The sequence below is a fragment of the Schistocerca serialis genome, chromosome 12 (genome assembly GCF_023864345.2).
Source record: "Schistocerca serialis cubense isolate TAMUIC-IGC-003099 chromosome 12, iqSchSeri2.2, whole genome shotgun sequence".
Classification (NCBI taxonomy): domain Eukaryota; kingdom Metazoa; phylum Arthropoda; class Insecta; order Orthoptera; family Acrididae; genus Schistocerca; species Schistocerca serialis.
The window spans coordinates 84,021,260-84,030,155 of record NC_064649.1 but is presented as its reverse complement, the minus strand read 5'-3'; the positions used below and the strand labels follow the sequence as shown (position 1 = coordinate 84,030,155).

Here is an 8,896-nt window from a genome sequence, read left to right as displayed (position 1 = left end):
CGCTTTGAACAGTGGACGTTACATTTCAGATGTGTTACGCCCCGTGGCTCTACCCTTCATTCGATCCCTGCGAAACCCTAAATTTCAGCAGTATAATGCACGACCGCATGGTGGCCGAGCAACTGGCTCGTCACAATACGCCAGTCACTACTCTTGATGAACCGTAGTATTGTGTTCAAGCTGCATGGGCAGATGTACCTGTACACGCCATCTGAGCTCTGTTTGACTCAATGCCCAGGCGTATCCAGGCCGTTATTACGGACAGAGGTGGTTGTTCTTGGTACTGATTTCTCAGGATCTATGCATCCAAATTGCGTGAAAATGTAATCACATGTCAGTTCTAGTATAATATATTTGTCCGATGAATACCCGTTTATCATCCGCATTTCTTCTTGGTGTAGCAGTTTTAATGGCCAGTAGTGTATTTCGGGAGAATCTTTCATTAAGCACAGGGACCATTGTTTTCAAATCGATCAAGTTTTGTTTTATTACCAGGGACAATTTAACTCAATAGTGTTGCATCTCATTCAGTTTTTGTGTTTCGTAAATTCATGTAGTTTTGGTTTGGTTAAAAGTTATTGACAGTTTACATTCCCGCTATCAGAAAAGTTTATTATAGGGCAAAGCGCATAAGTGAAGAGAAAAAAATACATGTTCCCATGCCATTCCCATTCTAACAGATGTGCTGCATGCTACCGTCAGTTACGTTACTACGAACACAGAGGTTTCAAAGTTAGTTACGTTTCACGAAAATTTCGGTCCATACCGCATACCAGGACCCATAAAACGTTCTATTTCCTGTCGCCAGACACGGATTATTGAGCTCTTACAGCTGCGGAAAGCAATTTCCAGATAACTTCGTCACAGATAACTCGGCTCGGCGGTGATATTTCCAGAGCGCACTGAGCGAGTGGGTGACTAACGTAAGTGGGAGAGACTTTTTCCGCAGCATGGCGAGTGGCGTGCGGGGGAGTCAGAAACACGCGTGGGAGGTGGCAGGCAGCTTATTTCTGCTCCCAGTGGAAAACCACCCCGCGGCGGCCGGACGGACTTTTCATCTCTGGCGTAATTTCCGCGAGGCGCCAGGAAATTTGTTTCCTCCGGTTCGGAATGACGTGAGGAGCCAGAAGCGGGCCAGCAGGTTAGTGGGGGAGGGGAGATGTGTAATCACGAGCAGGAGGAGGTGGGGTGGGGGTGGTAGCGGGGGCAAGCGGGGGAGGGACGGATAGGGGGGGAATGGACTTAAGCGAGTAATTTGCTTTCCTGCTGTCTCAGGATCAAATAAGCAAGTTTCTTTATTATCAGTTCACCATTCTCGTCCCACAAGGGCAGGGGAAAGGGAGACGCCTAAGTTGTCAGGATGAACACAGCCAGAGGGATTTAAAAATTTTTTCTAAAGTGGTTTAAAAACTTTAATTGATGATAGGTTGCTACGGCGTAAAGTCAAAGCATCGATGTTCCGAAAGGACAGGCTAAACACGGTTGATGGAGGCGTGTTTGTTGTTGTCAGAAGTAGTTTAACTTGTCGAGAAATTAGATACTTCCTGTGAGTTAGTATGGGCAGAGGTCATTGTTGGAAACCGCAATAAAATAATAATTGGATCCTTTTACCGACCTTCCAATTCAGATGATACAGTTGCTAAAAAGTTCAAAGAAAACTTGAGTTTGATTTCAAACACGTACCCGAATCATACGATAATAGTTGGTAGTGACTTTAGTTTACCCTCGATATTTTGGCGAAAATACATGTTTAATACCGGAGGTTGCATAAAATATCATCCGAAATTGTGCTAAAAGCATTCTCTGAAAATTATCTCGAGCAATTAGTTCATCAGCCCACGCCAATAGTAAACGGTTGTGAAAACACACTTGACCTCTTAGCAACAAATAATCCTGAGTTAATAACGAGCATCAAAACCGATTCAGGGATTAGTGAACATAGGGCTGTCGTAGCAAGATTGAATCTTGTAATCCCCAAATCCTCGAAAAAGAAGCGAAAAATACACCTAGTCAAAAAAGCACATAAAAATTCACTTGCCTCCTTCGTAAGAGACCCATTACAAATTAATAATATAAGTGTAGACCTGAGATGTGGCTTACATTCATTGAAATAGTATCGGCAACAATTGATTTATACCAAATAAATTAACAAACGACGGAGCTGATCCCCCTTGGTACACAAAACGGGTTAGAACACTGTTGCAGAAACGACGAAACAAACATGCCAAATTTAAACAGACGCAAAATCGCCGAGATCGGCGATCTTTTACAGAAGCTCGAAATTTAACGCGGACTTCAATGCGAGATGCTCGTAACAGTTTCCACAACGAAACTTTGTCTCGAAACCTGGCAGAAAATCCAAATCGATTCTGGTCGTATGTGAAGTATGTTAGCGGCAAGAAACAATCAATGCCTTCCCTGCGCGATAGCAGTGGAGATACTATCGAAGACAGTGCTGCCAAAGCAGAGTTACTAAACACAGCCTTCCGAAATGCCTTTACAAAAGAAGACGAAGTAAATATTCCAGAATTCGAATCGAGAACAGTTGCCAACATGAGCAACGTAGAAAAAATATCCTCGTAGTAGTGAAGCAAATTAATAAAAGCAAGTCTACTGGTCCAGACTGTATACCAATTAGGTTCCTTTCGGAGTATGCTGATGCATTAGCTTCATACCTAACAATAATATACAACCGTTCGCTCGACGAAACATCCGTACCCAAAGACTGGAAAGTTGCACAGGTCACACCAATATTCAAGAAAGGTAGTAGGAGCAATCCACTAAATTACAGGCCCATATCGTTAACGTCGATATGCAACAGGGTTTTAGAACATATATTGTGTTCGAACATGAATTACCTCGAAGAAAACGGTCTATTGACAGACAGTCAACATGGGTTTAGAAAACATCGTTCATGTGAAACACAACTAGCTTTTTATGCACATGAAGTGCAGAATGCTATTGACAAGGGATTTCAGATCGATTCCGTATTCCTGGATTTCCAGAAGGCTTTTGACACTGTACCATACAAGCGGCTCGTAGTGAAATTGCCTGCTTATGGAATATCGTCTCAGTTATGTGACTGAATCTGTGATTTCCTGTCAGAGAGGTCACAGTTTGTTGTAACTGACGGAAAGTCATCGAGTAAAACAGATTTGTGGCGTTCGCCAAGGTAGTGTTATAGGCCCTTTGCTGTTCTGTTTCTATATAAACGATCTGGGTGACAATCCGAGCAGCCGTCTTAGGTTGTTTGCAGATGACGCTGTAGTTTATCAACTAATAAAGTTATCAGAAGATCAAAACAAACTGCAAAACGATTAAGAAAAAATATCGGAATGGTGTGAAAAGTGGCAGTTGACACTAAATAACGAAAAGTGTGAGGTCATCCACATGAGTGCTAAAAGGAACGCGTTAAACTTCGGTTACACGATAAATCAGTTTAATCTAAAAGCCGTAAATTCAACTAAATACCTAGGTATTGGAATTACGAACAATTTAAATTGGAAGGAACACACAGAAAATGTTGTGGGGAAGGCTAACCAAAGACTGGTTTTTATTGGCAGGACACTTAGGAAATGTAACAGACGTACTAAGGAGATTGCCTACACTACGCTTGTCCGTCCACTTTTAGAATACTGTTGCGCGGTGTGGGATCCTTACTAGATTTGACAGACTGAGTACATCGAAAAAGTTCAAAGAAAGGCAGCAAGTTTTGTATTATCGCGAAATATAGGAGAGAGTGTCACAGAAATGATACAGGATTTGGGATGTACATTATTAAAAGAATGTTTTTCGTTGCGACGGACTCATGAAATTCCAATCACCAATTTTCTCCTCCGAATGCGATAATATTTTGTTGACACCGACTTACATAGGGAGGAACGATCACCAAGATAAAAGAATGGAAATCAGAGCTCGCACGGAAAGATATAGGTGTTCATTCTTCCCGCGAGCTATACGAGATTGGAATAATAGAGAATTTGAAGGTGGTTCGATGAACCCTCTGCCAGGCACTTAAATGTGGTTTGCTGGGTATCCATGTAGATGTAGATGTAGATCGGCGCGCCAGTCTATAACGACAAAAAGAGACGGCTATGAGAAGAGATCAGCCAATCGCACGCTCCAGGACGACAACGCAATTGAGGGGCCCCTGCTGAGCAGAAATAACAACAGTAAGGGCCCATGCTTACTTGTTCTATTATTATTCAGTAACTATCGATGCAGTGCATCATTAACAACCCATACCATCACAGAAAAGACAATGGCCGATTCTGCAAAACACTTTCAATAAACCTTGTAATTGAGCTGTTTTAGTTTTAGCGTAAGTGCTACAGATAAAAAAAAAATCATTATGCTGTGCTACTCTTGGAACGCCCCCCTCATGAATCATGGATCTTGCCGTTGCTGGGGAGGCTTGCGTGCCTCAGCGATACAGATAGCCGTACTGTAGGTGCAACCACAACGGAGGGGTATCTAAAAAAATGGCTCTGAGCACTACGGGACTCAACTGCTGAGGTCATTAGTCCCCTAGAACTTGGAACTAGTTACACCTAACTAACCTAAGGACATCACACACATCCATGCCCGAGGCAGGATTCGAACCTGCGACCGTAGCGGTCTCGCGGTTCCAGACTGCAGCGCCAGAACCGCGCGGCCACTTCGGCAAACGTGTGGTTCCTGAAGAGGGGCAGCAGCCTTTTCAGTAGTTGCAGGGGCAACAGTCTGGATGATTGACTGATCTGGCCTTGTAACACTAACCAAAACGGCCTTGTTGTGCTGGTACTGGGAACGGCTGAAAGCAAGGGGAAAATACAGCCGTAATTTTTCCCGAGGGCATGCAGCTATACTATATCAATATGGACAGGGTTTCGAAAGGAGGATATAAGATGAACATCAACAAAAGGAAAACCAGGATAATGAAATGTAGTCGAATTAAGTCGGGTGATGCTGAGGGAATTAGATTAGGAAATGACAAGCTTTAAGTAGTAAATGAGTTTTGCTATTTGGGGAACAAAATAACTGATGATGGTCGAAGTAGAGAGGATATAAAATGTAGACTGGCAATGGGAAGGAAATCGTTTCTGAAGAAGAGAAATTTGTTAACATCGAGTATAGATTAGTCAGGTAGTCGTTTCTGAAAGTATTTGTATGGAGTGTAGCCATGTACGGAAGTGAAACATGGACGATAAATAGTTTGGATAAGAAGAGAATAGAAGCTTTGGAAATGTGGTGCTACAGAAGAATGCTGAAGATTAGATGGGTAGATCACATAACTAATGAGGAGGTATTGAATAGAATTGGGGAGAAGAAGAGATCGGTTGGTAGGACATGTTCTGAGGCATCAAGGGATCACCAATTTAGTATTGGAGGCCAGCGCGGAGGGTAAAAATTGTAGAGGGAGACCAAGAGATGAATACACTAAGCAGAAGGATGTAGATTGCAGAAGGTACCGTTAGATGAAGAAGCTTGCACAGGATAGAGTAGCATGGAGAGCTGCGTCAAACCAGTCTCAGGACTGAATACCACAACAACAACAACTCTTGGAACAGGTTTGAGGTAAGAGAGTAGTATATTAATATCCTGATTAATCGCCACAGTTACACAGTAAAGTCAAAAAAACTGAAGAAAGCTTATACTGCATGACTCTTCCGTCCGCCAAACTGCTACGATTCTTCCGCATGGCTGTCGGTGGTGAGTCCCTGTACACGCTGCGTTGTTCGTGGTTGTCAACACCCGCGACTGGACATTTTATTCGTGGTGTTCGACACCTGCGAGTGAACAGTTCTGCAGTTACAGCAAACACAGCCATTCGTGAACCTTCTCAATGTTCTGATGCAGCCTGAGGGATGAATGATGGCGGATCGCGAACCTTCTGAATGTTTTGATACAGCGGAGGAGAGGGAGGATAACGGATCGTGAATTTTCTAAATGTTTTGATGCAGCCTACCTCGAATTCCTCTACTGTGGCTGCTTCATCTCAGAGTAGAACTTGCACCAGTCGTCCTCAATTATTTGTTTGTATTCCAGTCTCTGTTTTTCCCTATATTTTGCCCGCTCCCTGTAGTTTGATTGTAGTTATCGGTATGCATGCGACACTTTGTGTACCTATTACGTTCCAAAAAATGGGATTTTCCGGTGCACGTATCTCGGGTTCTGTTCGTGTAGGTAAGATCGATTGTTTATGAGACCCATTTGTTTACCCAACAGAAGGCTAGTATTAGTGTCACTATCCAACAGTACGGGATAAAAGTATGAATATTACGCAGTTACTCCTCCTTTGGCAAATGGAGCAAATCGGTTGGTTCTTTCCGCTTTTGGGACGAACATTTCCTCTATAAAAATCAACATGGATTTCGCAGAAGTAGATCTTGCAAAACTCAACTCGCTCTGTTCCTCCAGAGCAGATAGCGGTGCTCTGCTCGATGCCATGTTCCTTCACTTCAGGAAGGCATTTGACACACAGTTCCGCACTGTACTATCTTATCGACTATCGAATTAGATTTGCGAATGGATTGAAGACTTCCTTGCAAACAGAACTCAACACGTCGCTCTTAACCAAACAAAATTGACAGATGTGAAGGTAATTTCCGGAGTACCCCAAAAGTACCGTTACTGTTTACCATGTGTATAAATGATCTAGTAGAAAGCGTCGGATGCTCTTCAAACCTGTTCACAGATTATGCGACTATAGCGAAGCAACCACTCCAGAAGAAAATATCGATATGCACAATGACCTGCAGCTGAAAAAAATGGTTCTGAGCACTATGGTAGTTAGCATTTGAGGTCATCAGTCCCCTAGAACTTAGAACTACTTAAACCTAACTAACCTAAGGACATCACACACATCCATGCCCGAGGCAGGATTCGAACCTGTGACCGTAGCGGTCGCGCGGTTCAAGACTGAAGTGCCTAGAACCGCGCGGCCACACCGGCCGGCACCTGCAGCTGAATTATGATTGTTGTAGGGCATGGCAGTTGACTCTGAACGTGAATAAACGTAACACCTTGCGCATAGGGCAACGGCCATTCCGCTGTGGATACACCGGTTCCCGTCAGGTCACCGAAGTTAAGCGCTGTCGGGAGTGGTCGGCACTTGGATGGGTGACCATCCGGACCGCCATGCGCTGTTGCCATTTTTCGGGGTGCACTCAGCCTCGTGATGCCAATTGAGGAGCTACTCGACCGAATAGTAGCGGCTCCGGTCACAGAAAACCATTATAACGACCGGGACAGCGGTGTGCTGACCACACGCCCCTCGTATCCGCAGCCTCCTTGAGGATGACACGGCGGTCGGATGGTCCCGATGGGCCAGTTGTGGCCTGAAGGCAGAGTTATTACTATAAAACTACGCTATTGATGAGAAACTGCTGGAAACGATATCTACCGAAAAATGACTAGGAATAACTATTCAGAGCAGCCCTTATGTGGGGTTGTCACATAAAACAATAATAGGAAAAGGGGATGCCAGACTGAGATTCATAGAAAGAATCTTAAGAAAATTTAACTAATCGACTGATAGAAGAGATAAGAGAAGAGCCAACGAAGTGGGGCTCGTTTTGTCACGGGGCCGTTTAGTTGGCCCCAAGAATTCCATTTGCAGACGTTACAAGGAAGGCGCTGTGCATCAAGGTGAGGTTTATTATTTAAATTTCGAGGGAGCCCTTTTCGGGAGGAGTCGTACAATACATTACTTCCTCTCACATATTACTTCCTCCCACCACGACGCGAAATTTCCAGAAATCAGAGTTAACACGGAGGCTTACCATCGCTCTTCCCCCGCGCCATTCGCGAATGGCACAGGGTAGAGAGGTGATTCTCTCTCCCGGCGTATTTCCTGCTCAAACAGTCCATGGGTGTACTGCCGGTCCATAGTGTCCAACGGGCACAATATTTCGGCAATCAGACACGTCACCATTGTCAGGTGCGCTGAGCTCCTGAAGGCGGGCGGCCATCTTAAATCCCCTCCCCCTGCGAGGCGTTCTCTCCACGGTCCGCACCCACGGCCGTGCATCGGCGGTGGCTGAGACGCTGGCGTCTCGACAACTTCAACCTGAAAGATATTCTGGTGAGTTTTGATGTTGTTTTATTATTGACCAGGGTGCCTCTTCGACAGTCAGTTGAGCTTATTGCACAGAAATTTGACGAGAAGATGACCAACATTTTCAGGCACGTTCTGACCTCCACATATAGAATACTATGAGCAAACAGATGGAGTCGCAATGGGGAGCCCACTTTCGCCTGTGGTGGCGAATTTCTATATGGAGTACTTCGAGGAGGAAGCTTTGGCGTCATCCAAATGGAAACCTTCTTGTTTTCTACGTTATGTGGTTGACACGTTCGTGGAAGGGACAAGCTCCTAGACTTTCTTACACACCTGATCTCCATACATCCGAACATAAAATTCACTATGGAGACCGAAGCAGAAGGAAAATGATTATATGATAGCGGAACAAACACTGGTAGCAGTTACTTCTGTAAAATATCTGGGAGTATGTCTGCGGAACGACTTGAAGTGGAATGATCATATAAAATTAATTGTTGGTAAGGCGGGTGCCAGGTTGAGATTCATTGGGAGAGTCCTTAGAAAATGTAGTCCATCAACGAAGAAGGTGGCTTACAAAACACTCGTTCGACCGATACTTGAGTATTGCTCATCAGTGTGGGATCCGTGCCAGGTCGGGTTGACGCAGGAGATAGAGAAGCTCCAAAAAAGAGCGGCGTGTTTCGCCACAGGATTATTTGGTAAGCGTGATAGCGTTACGGAGATGTTTAACAAACTCAAGTGGCAGACTCTGCAAGAGAGGCGCTGTGCATCGCGGTGTAGCTTGCTCGCCAGGTTTCGAGATGGTGCGTTTCTGGATGAGGTATCGAATATATTGCTTCCCCCTACTTATAC

General features: G+C 44.5%; 1 pseudogene; it reads left to right on the top strand.

Moving 5' to 3' along the window:
* The first annotated feature begins 7,015 nt into the window (after window positions 1-7,015).
* Window positions 7,016-7,133, top strand: LOC126428557 (5S ribosomal RNA; annotated as a pseudogene).
* The last annotated feature ends 1,763 nt before the right edge of the window (window positions 7,134-8,896 follow it).